This window comes from Dioscorea cayenensis, unplaced genomic scaffold (assembly GCF_009730915.1).
Source record: "Dioscorea cayenensis subsp. rotundata cultivar TDr96_F1 unplaced genomic scaffold, TDr96_F1_v2_PseudoChromosome.rev07_lg8_w22 25.fasta BLBR01000317.1, whole genome shotgun sequence".
NCBI lineage: Eukaryota > Viridiplantae > Streptophyta > Magnoliopsida > Dioscoreales > Dioscoreaceae > Dioscorea > Dioscorea cayenensis.
Window position 1 is genome coordinate 21242 of NW_024086708.1, and position 16214 is coordinate 37455.

Below are 16214 nucleotides of genomic sequence, written 5' to 3' on the forward strand. Positions count from 1 at the left end.
TTGATTTACTCTACCTCCACGTTCCAAGAGTCCTTTGCGGTCATAGTAGAGCGAATGGGCTAAGGAATGAACTTCCCTTTTCCCTTTGTTTCTTTTACTCTTGTTACCACCACACCTTATCAACATAATCATTGTTCATCTTCACTTGGTTAAGTAGCAATTTAATTATTTTTACTCCCTACTCCCTGTGGATACGATACCCCACTCACCTGGGAATTTATTACTTGACAAATCTGTGCACTTGCGGGTAACATGCAAGGGGTGTTGTCAAGTTTTTGGCGCCGTTGCCAGGGAGGGGGCGTTTAGAGATACTTTACACTTAGCCATCTATTCATCCATTCTATTTTATATCTTCTTATTCTATCATCGTTCTAATTTTGTTTTCTTATTTGTGTGCAGCTCCCGGCTATGACCTGAGGAAATTCTTCGATATTAATTGAAGGAGATCCAGAACTTGAACATATACTCAGAAGAAGGGAAAGAGAACCTATGGAAGAACTGTCCAATCTAGTTGACATGGAATTTGAAGGATCTAACAACATTGCTAAATAGAATGAACAACAACGAACATTATCTGATTATTCCAGACCGTCAGTATTGGGGACACAATCTAGCATTATGCGAGCCCAAATTACAGTTCTGAACTTTGAGCTAAAGCCAGCATTCATCCAGATAATTCAGTAGTCAGCGCAGTTTAATGGTATGGCCGATGAGGATCCAAACAACCACATAGAGAACTTCTTAGAAGTTTGTGACATGTTAAAGATTAATGGTGTATCAGATGATTCTATTAGATTGAGGACTTTCCCATTTTTACTCAAAGGAAGAGCCAAGCAGTGCCTTCATTCCTTGCCAAAAGCATCCATCACAACTTGGAATGAGATGGTCAAAGCTTTCCTTGCAAGATACTTTCCTTCGGGGAAACCTGTGAAGCTTCGAAATGAGATATCGTTGTTTGCGCAGATGGAATTGGAATCATTGTTTGAGACATGGGAACGCTTCAAGGATCCTTTGCGGAGGTATCCACAACACAGATTTCCTGAATGGATGATTATTCAGACTTTCTATAATGGGTTGAATCCGAGTACAAGGCTATTGTTAGATGCCGCCGCAGTAGGAACAATGGGGATTAAAACCCCTGAAGTGGCCCAATAGTTGATGGAGGATATGGCCATGAATAGCTACCATTGGAACACGTGGGAAAGGAAGAAAGTCGCCAGACTCCATGAAATAGATGCAGTCACTTCTTTGGCGGCCCAAGTGGAATCATTGAGTAAGAAGTAAGACCTTCTAACTTCTAATAGAGTGGTGGCCGTGACTACTTACACCGGGTGTGATGGAGGACATGCCTCCTCCGATTGCCCGATAGCCGTTGGTCGTACATCCTCCGTTAAACAAGTTGATTATGTGGGTAATACAATGAGAAACCAAGGCAATCCTTATAGCAATACCTACAATTCGGGTTAGAGGAACAACCCTAAATTCTCATGGAACAATCAAGGGCAACAAAAGGGCACCTCATCATCGGGTTTTCAACAACAATAAACCCCAAACATGGAGAATCGAGTTTCAGGTTTGGAGACCCGGATGACCGATCTAGAAAGGCCTTGACTAGATTTGTGCAATCATCGGATATACGGTTCCAATCGATCGAGGCTACACTTTGCAACCACACCGCGTCATTGCACAATCTAGAAAATCAAGTGGGGCAAATTGGGAAGTCTCTATCGAAGAGACCACAAGGAAGCTTTCCAAGTAATACGGAGACCAACCCACGAGAACTTGTGAAGGAAATCACTTTAAGAAGGTAAGCTTCCAAGTGAGAAGACCAATGTTGAAGCATCAGAGGTCGTAGAGGTTGAGAAGGGAACAACCAAGGAGAAGGAGGTGGCACCCCCACCTTACAAGCCAAGTATCCCTTATCTATCTAGATTGAAGAACGACCAAGTGGATGAGTAGTACAAGAAGTTTCTGGGTTTGTTTAGGCAACAACATATAAACATTTCCTTTATTAAGGCATTATCCCAAATGCCTAGGTATGCCAAGTTCTTGAAAGATTTGTTGACCAACAAAAGGAAATTGGAGGAGAGTGCCTGCATGATTATAGATGCATCTTGCTCGGTGGTGTTGTAAAAGAACATGCCGAACAAAAAGAAAGACCTAGGAAGCTTCATCATCGCGTGCAACATGGACAATTTTGGTGAAGAAATGGCATTGGTAGATTCTGGGGCTAGTATCAACGTCATGCCGTATTCTTTCTTTCAGAAGCTAGGCTTGGGAGAGCCTAGGCCCACTCGGATGATATTACAATTGGCGGACCGAAAGGTGAGACACCTGAGGGGCATCATTGAAGATGTGTTTGTCCAGGTGGACAGTACATATTTCCTATAGACTTCATAGTGTTGGATGTCGATGAGGATGTAGATGTTCCTTTGATACTTGGGAGGCCATTCTTGCATACTTCCAAGGCATTAATCGACATGGATGGCAGGGAGTTGACACTGAGGGTCGGAGATGATAAGCTCACATACGGCCTCACCAAAGCCATGTGTCATTCTCTTGACTTCGATGATACTTTTTATTTTCTCGACACTACTGATGATATAGTTGATGAATATGTGTAGGAAATGTTTAATCCGGACCCATATGAGGGGTTGCCAGACCAAGAGGTGGATAATGAAGAAGTAATGGCGCTTGGTCTAGAGGAGAAGGTACCATCTACTCCGGGGATCATGAAGAAGGTGCTCCAGAAAATGAAGCGGGTGAGTAGACACCACAGGAAATGCCCCAAGGCTGTTGGGGATGTGCGCGAACCGAACAAATTGGACAAACCTTTGCTAGGCGGTACTAAGCCCGATAACTCCCCCTCTACTTTCAAGAAGCTATGCTCATCATGCTTTCAAGTTATGGTTAAGAGGGCAACCTTCATCTATGAGCCCCCGTGAGGTAAGACAAGGTACATCAAGCTTAGTGATGTTCAACAAGCGATTCTTGGGAGGCAACACAAGTTTTTATTGGTTTCCTAGTTCTTAGATTAGACTTTGCATGAATAAGCATGAGTGTTGGTGTCTTGATTGTTAAATGCTTTTACTGTGATTTTTCTTGTGGATTTTTGATGTCATCGTGTGATTTATTGTGTTTTGGTGGAAAATTTTGGTCATTTGAGCTAATTTTCAGTGTTTTCTCTGGGTAAAGTTGCTTTGTAAGGCAGGCATTGAATTTATTTATATGTTCAGAAATTTTTTTCAGAGCCTGCAGTGTTTTTGAAGTGTCCAGAGAAAACACACACCCGTGGGTAATTTCCGCATGGGCTTGCGTCTTCCTGTAAATACCTCGCGTGAAGACACGAGGATCGTATTCCACGGGGCTAAGGATCTCCTATTACTCCTTCTCGAGCTATTATCTAGCCTAAGATCTCAAGTGATGGATTTTTACTCTACTAAATGTAATTAAAGCTAAAACGAGATTATGACCAAATTAGAGAGAACAAGCAATAAGCAAGCAAGAAAATTAATGAGATGCAAAGGCCTATGGATGAGGATCCCCTTGAGGGGTTATCATGCAACATGGATGATGATCTAAAGATGCAAGGGTAAAATGGACCATGAGATTCCAAGATTAGAACAACCCCAATTTCTCGGCGATTGAACCCTAATCCCATAAGAACATAGATAGGAATTGCTTCCAAATCTACATTCCTACGATTGCATTGAGTACGAGGAAATATCACATAGGATTAAACCTACTCTTCTTCGGATTAAACCTACATGGAGGGCTACCAAACACCCGATTTCTCGGCGTGATGATACAAGTATCCCCTTCTAATCCATTCATGATCTAATACATGCGAGCAAGTCACATCTACATGCATCACTCATAAAAGAGCTACGGATTTCTCCTTACTGTAGCACTTAGCATGAAAACAATAGATTAAATCTCAAAATTACCCAAGCATGGAATTAACAAGTTATCATCCAACATACATGATAAAACCCCCCAAGGTTCACCAACACCCGTTGCCCTTGGGGGTCTAGTGTGTCATCATCCCACAACAAGCAATACAAACAAGCAAAACATGAAACAAAATCATAAATGACACTCCCTAGATGAAATGGTGGAGGAGGAGGTGAAAAATGTACCGAATGACGCTTTCCCCGCCAAAGAAGTGCCAAATGACGCTTCCTCTAGCCGCGGATCTCCTTCCTTCGAATCGTGGTAAATCTCCCCTTGAATGATGATGCCTTCTTGCCTTGAGAGTCTTGGACCTTGGGCTTGAATGATCTTCTAGCTTCCTTGCCTTTCTTCTCCTTCCCAAGGTCGCCCAAAATCTCCCAAGTGATCTCCCCAAAATCGGCCAAGAAAAGGTCCAGCCAAAAAGTCCTTTGTTCTGCCCTAAAAGTTTGTATTTATATCCCCCGAGGCAAATGGGTCGTATGGGGGTCGTATAGCACTCAAAAACCCTAGATTCACGATCCATACGGGGGTGCATACGGCCCCCATACTGGGTAGTATGGAAATCTTGGTGGACACTCCAAATCATTCCGCTGCTACAGTACATACGGCCCCCATACTGAGTAGTATGGGTGTAGTATGAAATTCCTGTTTTCTTCTCTTTTCGCCCAAATGATATCTTCTTGTTCTCCATGGTTTCCTTATGCCCTACAAAGCAAATAATAGATGATTAAGCGCAAAACGGGCATTAAACCTCACAAAATACATGCAAAGTGAATACGATATATACATGAAAACATCTACATTTAGACACATATCAATTTCTAGGAATTTTTGCCTGATTGACACTTGTTGCACTATTTATTCATTAAACTCTTTTAGAAACTCAAGTTTGATGTAAAAGGGACTAATTAGTTTTGTTTCTTGTCTCTATTTTGTTGGAAAAAATGGAAAAAGGAAAAGTAAAGAAAGAAAAATATAGTGTTTAGTTGTGCATTTGGGGGTGGAAAGAGATACCACCTATGAAATATGAAGCTACTCTCATAAGTCGGATACTAGTTATGCCGTAATGAGAGAAAGAGCTATCTCATAGGATGAGTGAAAGTTACCACCCCAGTAGAAAGAGCTACCACCTTGAAAGTGTGAAAGCCACTTTAGCGGCAGCTTTGGAAAGGGCTACCAAAGAGGATGTGTGAAGTTACTACCATCTTTTTAATTTTTGTTGCTTTGTGTAATTAAATAAGTCCCTTATACTTATAACTCTGAGGAGTATAATTTGGGTTGACGTGAGTGAGTTTACACACACTTACATGATTTCGGGTTTGTTGTTCTTTTTGATTCAAGTTTTTAGCTAGATCATTGATTTTTCGTAATTAGTGTTAAATTTCCCTTACTTGTAGAATGCTCTCCTTGCATGCTTTAGTGAACCTAAGCTAAGCACTTTCATTATTTCCTATGCTTCAATGTTTTATTTTTGCTTGAGGACAAGCAAAAGCCTAAGTGTGGGGGAGTTTGATAAGTGCTTGTTTGATAAGAATGTGAAGTGTTCTTTCTTTATGATGAGCATCACTTTTATCAAGTTTTAGCACTAATACTTGTGCATTTGTGTTACTTCCATGCATATAGGGTTGTGAACCTAAGTATTAAGAAAAGAAGCCAAAAGTAGATCGTAATCGCATTGCTTGGTGGAATCTTGGAAGGAACAAATGTGAGGACACAAGTGGGACTCCAAGATACATGAATGTGTGCCAACCTCCATAAATTCAAATCACTACAATGGATTGGAGGGGCACAATGGCAGTCACATTTGCATATCCCGACCCGTGCATTGATGACAAGATCTCCGCCAATGAAGCTTTTGACTGAAGAAGACGTGCGATCTATGCATAAACGTGTGCCCGTTTATGTTGCCTCGATGAAGAGTGTGGAATTGGGAGTGTTCTAGCTAACTACTGCAGTAGTTCTGTTCACAGTTGGCCAAAAATGAGATTTCTAGGGAATCCACACGGGTATGTGGAATTTCCCCACGCCCGTGTGGAAATACCATAGGCCCGTTGGAAACATCCACAAGGGCGTGTGTATGCCCGATTCCAGCCCTATTTAACCCATGATTTAGTCCAATTTTTGGTGTATTTTTCACCTCTTCTCTTCCACTTTTCTCCATCGTTTGGGAGACCATCTGCTAGGGTTTTGAGATGCTTTTGGCACGTCTTAGGAGTGGTTTCAAGGATTCAACATCGTGATTTGCTGGGAAGAAGGTTATTGTGAGAGCTTTCGTCGGCATAGATCCAGCGAGGTGTGCCCTAGGTCAGACAAGGGAACCCTTGGAGAAGACTCAACTACTCCACAAGACCTTCAACACGAACACTGAGGGGGTTTTTCTATGGATTACTTGTTTTTACATTCGATTTCATTATTGATTATAACTAGCTCCATGGAGAGCTAAACCCCCGAGTGGGTACATTTGTGAACCTTAAGATGCTATTGTTTCTCTAAACCTTTTATTATGCTTTCCTTAATTGATGTTTTAATTGAGCTCCAATCTTGAATGCTTGTTGAATGATTTCTCACTTAGAGTGACACTAGGGTTGAGAGTCTATATCGGTAACCTTTATGGATGGGTGACACGCTATGAGGGTTAGACAAAGCTAGATTGGAGAAGGTTGAGGTCAGTCGAGAGGTAGCAAAGCGTCCCCTTTTCCCTTCGATTTGATTTACTCTACCTCCATGTTCCAAAAGTTCTTTGTGGTCATAGTAGAGTGAACGGGCTAAGGGATGACCTTCCGCTGGGCTTAGTTACAAAGACAACGAAGTAAAGCGTTGAAGTGATTTTAGCACTTAGGGCTTAATTGTGACTAGGGACCTTCCGCCTGGATCAAAGGGTTAGGTCTACCCATAGGAATAGAGTTTAGTACTTCGAATCCCTAGAGCGTCTTGCAACTATACACAGTGCGAGGTATTGAGACTGATCAATTTCTCCACCGGGACTTGGTGTAGAGTTAGTCATAGTTGACCTTAGATTTGGGACCATGTATCTTAGGATATCCATGACTCATTAATGGATTAGTTAGGAAGCATAATAGTTGGTTTTGCACTTGAAATGATTATCTTAGGCAGAACAGTATCCAAGTACCCAACTTCTATCGATTGCCTTATCTCTCACCTACTTGTGCTTCTTTTTCTTATTTATTTTACTCTTCTTTACACCACACCTTATCAACACAATCATTGTTCATCTTCATTTGGTTAAGTAGTAATTAAATTATTTTTACTCCCTACTTCCTGTGGATACGATACCCCACTCACATGAGAATTTATTACAAGATAAAACCGTACACTTGCGGGTAACACGCAAGGGGCGTTGTTAGTTTACTATAACGAATTCATTAACATGTCGCTGCTTAATCGACCCCACATTTATTATCCACCATGCATGAGTGTAGGCCAGTATTGGACGTCCTTAGCACCTAGTGACAGCAAAAATACACGGAAAGCTACTCGTATGTTGAACCCCGTGCACAGATATGTTCATGCTCTTATTACATGTTATATTATGGGTCAGAAGGATAGCACTGGAGTGCTTACATAGTCTGACTTGTTTGCCATGTATGGCATTCTTGAGTAGCACCCCATCCATCTTGGGCACTTGTAGCCGAAGCATTCATTCATCATGGTCAGTGTGTTCATCTGGGAGCCATCTTTGGAGGACCCTACATCACTAGATTGATTCGCTGTATGAACTTGTTGGACCACACTCGAGGTATAACTATAGTCAGGGATGTGGCACCTCTTGGAGCGCCTATCTTGCAAGAAATTGGGTTATTGGAAAAGAATGGTGGCACACACAGACTTGCTAAACACTTGACCACAGGAGAATCCAGTTAGTGCAAACCAGATGAGTCAGAGTCCGATTCTGATGAGCCACCTACTCATGCTACTCCTGGAACTTCATTTCCATCAGATTTCGACTCTCGTTTCAAGACTACGGAAGATAGCATTCATCCTATATGTCACGAGCAGCGCGAAATGCGAGGTCAGATCTACCAGATTCTAGAGGGACATCACCAGCTCACAGAGCACTTCAATCAGTTTGTCAGCTTTTTCCGTGGATCATCCTTATGAACCATCACCGCTTCTTATTCCATTGCCCCGCCTTCTGTAGCTTTTGATGATCTGTTCCGCTTTTGACCATGGACATTTGTTTTATTTCTGTAGTTGTTGTTTATTTTTACTTTCTGCATGTGTGTTTGTTTGATTCCAATAAGTTGGGAAGGGTGATGCCCTACCAACCTTGTGTAAGACCTTATTTGCTTTCTTTAGTTTGTGTGTTTGAATGCTCTCTAGTTTTTAGTTTGTTTGCATTTAAATTTTTATTTGGAATGATGATATTCCTTTTTGCCTTACAAGGCATTAAGGGAGCTTGGTGAGCCTCTCCACATACCATGGGAGCCGGACCCGACATGTATAGCTCGCCATATTTTGTGCTAAGGTCACTCTTTGCCAATTGCATAAGATAAACCACGGAAGTTTGTTGTCACCCTCCTTGATAAGTGCTTGTGCGATATGAATGCGAAGTGTTCATTCCTTATGTTGAGCATTACTTTTCTCAGGTTTTTACACTAATATGTGTGTTTTTATGTTACTTTTATGCAGGTAGGGTAGTGAGGCTGAGTATGAAGGAAATAGGCCAATGTGGATCATAATGCACCTATTTTGGAGAAAATCTTGCTAAGGTTCAAACGCAAAGACATAGGTCAGGTGTGAGATGCTAGAGTGTGTGCCAACCTCCTCGCATTCGAGTGATCACATCCATTTGGAGGGGCACAAAGGCAGTCACACTCGAGCATTCCGATTTATCCACATAAGAACGAGAGCTCCACCAACATGTATATCATTGAAGAAGCAAGTGATTCACGACGTAAACGTGTGCCCGCTTGCATTACCCCCGATGAAAAATATGGAATTGGGAAGTTATTCGAGTCAAAGACCCGTAGCAACATTGTAGCATGTATCGTAGCAAAGACTGTCGCAAATGTACCGAGAAATCAGAGAAACAAAGAATCCACACGGGCGTGTGCAAATTATCCACGGCCATGTGGAAATTCCGCATGGGCGCTTGTACCATCCACGCCCGTGGAGTCGCCCCGATTCCACTCTATTTAAAAGCCGATTCAAAGACCGATTTTGGTATTCATTTCTCCATCTTTTCCCCAACTTGAGAAAAGCGCTCGGCTAGGGTTTTGAAGGGTATTGGCTATGTTTTTTTGAGAGGTTCTCACGGCTCCAACATCGCGCATCGTTTTGGAAGAATGTTATTGGGAGAGCTTTCATCGGCATCGATCCGGCGAGTTGTATCCTAGGCCGGACAAAGGATCCCTTGCGACGAGTAGACGACTCTCCACAAGACCATTGACACGACCATCGAGGGGGTTTCTTTATGGATTCATTGCTTTTACATTCGATTTCTTTTATTGTAATTAGCTCCATGGAGAGCTAAACTCCTAGTGGGTACTTGGGTGATTGTGAACCCTAGGATGTATTCTTTTCATTGAACTTCTTTATTATGCTTTCAATAAATTGATGTTTATTGTGAGTTCCAACCTTGAATGCTTGATTGTATGAACATTTCCGCTAGAGTGACACTAGGGTTGAGAGTTCTTGTTGGTAACCTTATGAGTGAGTGACACACAACGAGCGTTAGACAAAGCTATGTTAGAGAGGGTTGAGAGGTTGAGTCGAGAGGTACATGAGCGTCTCCTTTCCCCTCCGACGTGATAGATTCTACCTCCGTTCCTCGAGTTCTTTGCAGCCATAATAGAGTGAATGGTCTAAGGGATGAATCTCCACTAGGGCTTAGTTGCACGTGCAACGGAGTGAAGCGTTGAGGGGATCTTTGTATCTAGGGCTTAATTGTGGTTAGGAACCTTCCGCCTGGACCAAAGGGTTAGGTCTATAATTAGGAAGAAATTTATCACCTGGAATCCCTAGAGCTCATTGCAACTTTATTCGAGTGCGAGGTTGAGAGGTTATTTAATCTCTACTCCGGGACATGAATAGAGTTAGGCATAGTTGATCTTAGATTTGGGACTATGTATGTAAGGATTTCCACGACTCACCATTGCATTGATTATGAAGAATAATAGAGAGTTCTTGCACTTGAAGCAATTATCCTAGGTGAAGCATCATCCGAGTACCCCATCTTTATCGATTACCTTACCTCCTCCTTACTTTTGATCTCTTACTTGTTGCTTTTAATTGTTGAGAATTGAATCTTTGTCACACTTATCATTGTTGATATTCCACATAGCTAACAATCGAATTAAGTGTCTTTACAGCCTACTCCCTATGGATTCAATACCCGCTTACCCGGGATTATTACTTCGACAAACCCGTGTACTTGTGGGATATACGCAAGGGGAACTTGTCAAGTTTTTGGCGCCGTTGCCGGGGAGCTAGGCGTTTAGAGATACTTTGCACTTTGTTTTCTTACCTATTTCACCACACATTCTAATTCATATCTTCTTATTCTATCATCATTCTGATTGTCTTTTTCTTTCTTTTTGGTGCAGCTCCAGGTTATGACCTGAGGGAATCCATCAATATTGATTGAAGGAGACCTTGAGCTCGAACATACACTTAGAAGAAAAGGGAAAGAACCTGTGCAAGAACAGCATAATCCAGCTGATTTGGAAGTAGAAGGATCTGAAAAGATGGCAAAACAAAATGAGCAACAACGAACACTATCCGATTATGCCAAACCTTCAGTATTGGGGACACAATCGAGTATTGTGTGTCCCCCAATTACAGCTCAGAACTTCGAGCTAAAGCCGGCATTCATCCATATGCTGCAGCAATCCGCACAATTCAGCGGTTTGGCCGATGAGGATCCAAACAGTCACATAGAGAGCTTCCTCAAGGTGTGTGACATGCTGAAGATAAATGGTGTGACGGATGATGCCATCAAATTGAAAGCCTTCCCATTTTCATTAAAGGGGAGAGCAAAGCAGTGGCTACACTCATTACCTAGAGCATCAATCACTACATGGGAGGAGATGGTAGAAGCTTTTTCTAGCCCGCTTATTTCCCTCCCGAAAATCAAAGAAAGCTTAGGAATGAGATCTCATCCTTTGTGCAGTTGGAATTGGAGTCTCTATTTGAGACATGGGAAAGGTTCTAGGAACTCCTGCGAAAGTGTCCGCAACACGGATTCCCGAAGTGGATGATTGTTCAAACCTTCTACAATGGTTTGAACCCGAGTACAAGGCAACTCTTGGATGCGGCGGCAGGAGGTACCTTAGGTAGCAAGACCCCCGATGGGGCTCGTCAATTGATTGAGGAAATGGGGTTAAATAGCTACCAGTGGAATGCTAGGGAGAAGAAAAAGGTGGCCGATCTCCATGAAATTGATGTTGTAACTTCATTGGCGGGCCAAGTGGAGAGTTTGAGTAAGAAGCTAGATCTTATAGCTTTGAATAGAGTTGCGGCCGTGACCAATTGCACCGGTTGTGGTGGAGGACATGCTCCCCTCCGATTGCCCTAATCGCTCATTGGTGATGCTTCTTCGCTGAGAACGCTGACTTTGTAGGTAATGGCATGAGACCTCAAGGGAATCCATACAAAGAACACCTACAATTCAGAGTTGGAAGAATCATCCCAATTTTTTTCATGAAGTAATCAAGGACCACTGTAAGACCATGGGGGACATCGGGTTTCCAACAAAGACAACAAGCTCCTCAAGTGGAAAATGCAATTTCGTGCTTGGAAACCCCGAATGACGGATTTGGAGAAGCACTTGGCTAGATTTGTTCAATTGGTAAATACAAGGTTTGAATCGATCGAGGCTACACTTCGCAATCACACCGCCTCCTTGCACAACCTTGAAAATCAGGTGGGGCAAATTGCGAAGTCTCTCTCCGAAAGGCCACATGGAAGTTTACCAAGCAACACGGAAACTAATCCTAGAGAACATGTGAAGGCGATCACTTTGAGAAGTGGTCGTGAGGTTGAAGGGAGGCTTCCGAGTGAAAAGCCGAAAGAACACGCACCCAAGGTTGTAGAGGTTGAGGAGGGAGTAAACAAAGAGAAAGAGGTGGCAACCCCACCATTCAAGCCAAGAATCCCTTACCCCTCTAGATTTAAGAATGACCAAGGGGATGAATAGTATAAGAAGTTCCTGAGTCTGTTCAAGCAACTCCACATCAATATTCCTTTTGTAGAGGCATTGGCTCAAATGCCTAAGTACGCGAAGTTCCTAAAAGACCTATTGACCAATAAGAGGAAATTGGAGGAGAGTGCTTCAGTGGTGCTAGATGCTTCATGCTCGGCGGTGTTGCAAAAGAACATGCCGAACAAGAAGAAAGACCCGGGAAGCTTCATCATTCCGTGTAACATTGGCAACTTAGGTGAGAAAATGGCATTGGCGGATTCAGGGGCAAGTATCAACGTCATGCCATATACTTTCTTCCAAAAGCTAGGCTTAGAAGAGCCTAGGCCTACTCGGATGACTTTACAATTAGCGGACCGAACGGTACGACATCCGAGAGGCATCATTGAAGACGTGCTTGTCAAGGTGGACAAGTACATTTTTCCGGTTGACTTTGTAGTGCTAGATGTCGATGAGGATGCAGATGTACCCTTGATACTTGGGAGACCGTTCTTGCGGACTTCCAAAGATTGATTGACATGGACGGCGGAGAGCTCACATTAAGAGTTAGAGATGACAAGCTCACATACCGCCTTGCTGAAGCCATGCGGCATTCTCTTGATTTCAATGACACTTTATTCTTTCTAGACACTACTGATGAGCTTGTCAATGAATATGTGCAGGAAATGTTCAACCCGGATCTATATGAAGGTTTGTTCGACCAAGAGGAGAGCAATGAAGAAGTAATGATGCTTGGTTCGACTGAAGAAGAAACATCTACCGCGGGGAATCTTGAAGACGGTGCTTCGAAAAATGAAGAGGGCTCGGAGATGCCACCGAAAATGCTCCAAGATTGTTGTAGACATACATGAGTCAAGGAAGTTGGACGAACCATTGCTAGGTGGTCCGAAGCCCGAGAGTACACCCTCTACCCCAAGAGACTTTGCTCATCATGCTTTCAAGCAATGGGTAAGAGGGCAACCTTCATTTATGAACCCGCGTGAGGTAAGAAAGATACGTCAAGCTTAGTGATGTTAAACAAGCGCTTCTTGGGAGGCAACCCAAGTGTTTATTGTTCTCGCACCTTTTAGTTTAGTTTGTTTTCATGAATAAACTGTTCAGTGTTGGTGTTTCAATTTTTAAGTGCTTGTGTTGCAATTTTGTTGTGGGTTTTTAAAAGAACTCATTGTGTGTTTTGTTGAGAGTTGGCGAAGTTTGGTCGTTTGAGTTTTATTTCATGTTTTTTTATCGGTAAATTTTTGCATAATATAGCAGGCTCTGAGTGTGTAAACATGTTAAGAATAGTTCTACAGAGCCTGCAGGTTTTTCTAAGTCATCCAGAGAAAACACACGGGCGTGTGGAATTTCCACGCGCCCGTGGATGTATACTGCGAGCTCATCCGAGAAGGCACGGGTGTGCGCGGCGCCTCGTGAACGACCATGCATTTGGCACACGCCTGCGGGTACTCCGACGGGCGGTAAACTCCCCGCAGAGTTGGCCGATTTTTTCCCGAGAGCACACGTGGCGTGGACTCGCCCTCGTGGGCGACTCTCAGAACCACACACGAGCGTGGGTAATTTCCGCACGCCTGCATGCAATCTATGCGTGGTGTTCCTCCATCCCGAGAAAACACATGGGCGCAAGGGCCGCCTCGTGAGTTGAGCATGTAAATGTCCACGCCCATGGGGGAATTTCCGCAGCAGGGCGTGTGTAAGACTTGATATTTTTCTCGGATGTCCGTGGAAGCCACGTGGGCGTGTCCGCCTCATGGGTCCGGGCGACGCGGCGTGTAATTTCCGCACGCCTGTGTGGATGCACAGAAAGCCAAAAGTCGCGAGTTCTGTTTAAAAGAGGATGATTCCTCTCCCTTTTCACGATTCCTTTTCACTTGAAAACACTCTCACAGTACTCTCCGAGTCCATAGCGTCAGTTTGGTAGGATTTTAGCGAAGTTTTCCGACTGGCTCTTCATTTTCTCACTCCTCCTCATCGGTAAATCCCTTTTTATCATCTTCTTCGTCAATTTATAGTTTCTATCAATTAATCTGGTTAATAATGCTTCGTTTCTTCAATTGGAACGATGATTTATGTTTAGAACGAAGTTAGAAGTATTATTAAGGTGTATTTTTGGATTGTTGATGCGTGGCCGTGCGGTTCTCACCCCCCGTGGATCCACACGGGAGTGCGAAAATTCCACACGACTGTGTGGATTTCTGTAGCATTGTTTTATCAACTTGTTTGATCAATTTCGTTTAAATTTTGCAGATCATGGCACCTAGGTCAAAGAAGCAAGCTGATAAAAGGCCACGTAAGTCATCCCCTGAGCCCGAGGGCATGCGATTTGCGATTCCCAAACATCAGGTCCGTTATGAGCATTTGTCGAGACTCCGTTTCGGACAGACTCGATTTTTGGACACGCCTATACTGCGGAAGCTTCAGCAGGGAGATGAGTTTGCCGATGAGATCGAGGATCTAGTTTCAGAAGGTGGTTGGCGGCAGTTGCTGACAATTAGAGAGCCAGCCATCCAAGAGTTTACACTGGAGGTGCTATCCTCGTTCGAGTTTGATAGAGCGTATTCGAGATTCGATAGTTTGGACACTATTCAATTCAGAGTATTTGGACGCCACCATAGCTTGAGCATTACGCAGTTTTCCGTACTACTTGGCTTGTACGAGGAGGCATTCACGGATACAGAGGAGTATGCACAGTTGCCTACTGATTATCCTGGAACTTTGACCCCGCAGAGAGCTTACAGAGTACTATGTGGTCAAAGTCAGTATGAGCCAGGGGTGTCCAAGGCCACGTGCCTTTCCCGACCTGCATATAGGTATTTGCACGCCATTATGAGTAGGTCGGTGAATGGCCATGATGACAAGATCTTGGTGTTTTGAGACGCCGAGAGTCGCTGCATGACTTGTACTCGATGGTAGAGCGTGTACCGATTCATTTAGGGCACATTCTGGCAGAGTACATCAGACACCAGGAACACTATACTAGACTTGGAGCGATCTTCTCGGGCCCCTACATTACGAGATTAGTGCTGGGCATGGGTCTCATGGATTCGATTCGCGGGGCAGAGAAGACGAGTGTACCCACTCCCCTGAGTTTAGAGACTATGCGGTTGATGGGCATGGTCCGCAGGGTTCGGACAGTGGTCTTTACTTTAGTCCTACCAGTCCTAGAGATAGCTGAGGATGAGGGTGATGTAGCCGGAGCATCTCAGCCCGCCCCGAGCCTCGGCCCCAGAGATCGATGGAGACCGAGGCACCTCCAAAGAAAGTAGAGGAACCACCCCGGTGCAGTATGTTTTCACCATCTCGAGCCAATGATCATTTTGAGAGGCTCGAGAATGCTATAGGAGTGGTCCGAGCTGAGGTTGCCGAGATTCGGGCTACGCAGGCCTCTCACTATATAGAGTTCATGGCACGTTTCGACATATTACAGCAGATCCTAGAGCGAGACGTTGCCTCATCATTTGTCCTACAACCGAGGACCCTTCAGGCCCCGTCAGTTCCTCCATCACCTCCATCCTCGACTCCAGCACCGGTGGACCCACCATGTGCTTCCACTTCAGCAACAGCAGCAGCACAGGAACCCGAGAGCGACTCTTACACTTGACTTTTCTTTTACTTTCGTGCATTTTACTTTATTCTATTTTCTTGTTTTTAGACTTGTTCACTCGTAAGGATTTTTTTCCTTTTGAGTTTATGTTATGTTGCATTCTACCGAGTTGTATTCATTGCTTCATCTTTTTATACACTCGAGTTATTTTTTTGTTTTTTTCTTGAGCTTCACTCGAACCCCCTCGTGTATGCGTGCGAGATGGTCTTGTCATCTTGGGAATTGAGACTTAATCATGGGCACGGCCAAGGTGCTTGACACTTGGCCGTGTGAGCTTTCACAACCCGTTGGAACACTACTCCCAATGAATTAGCTTCATCAAAGCGCAACACTAGGAGTCGGGGAGTATTGTTTTGATTGCTTCTCCCACATCTATTTTTTTGAATGATATATTTTTGAGTGAGCTTGCATCCGTACATTGAGGACAATGTACAACTTAAGTGTGGGGGAGTTTCATAATGCGCACATCTTTTCTATTGTTCTTGATTGATATATGCT

At 43.6% G+C, this 16214-nt stretch overlaps 2 non-coding genes across 2 annotated transcripts; both read right to left on the reverse strand.

The window, feature by feature from the left end:
• Positions 1–930: 930 nt before the first annotated feature.
• LOC120254046 lies at positions 931–1037 on the reverse strand. Its single transcript, XR_005534511.1, has one exon. It is a non-coding gene; the product is annotated as a small nucleolar RNA R71 (small nucleolar RNA).
• A 10016-nt stretch (positions 1038–11053) lies between these two features.
• LOC120254045 lies at positions 11054–11160 on the reverse strand. Its single transcript, XR_005534510.1, has one exon. It is a non-coding gene; the product is annotated as a small nucleolar RNA R71 (small nucleolar RNA).
• Between the last annotated feature and the right edge of the window lie 5054 nt (positions 11161–16214).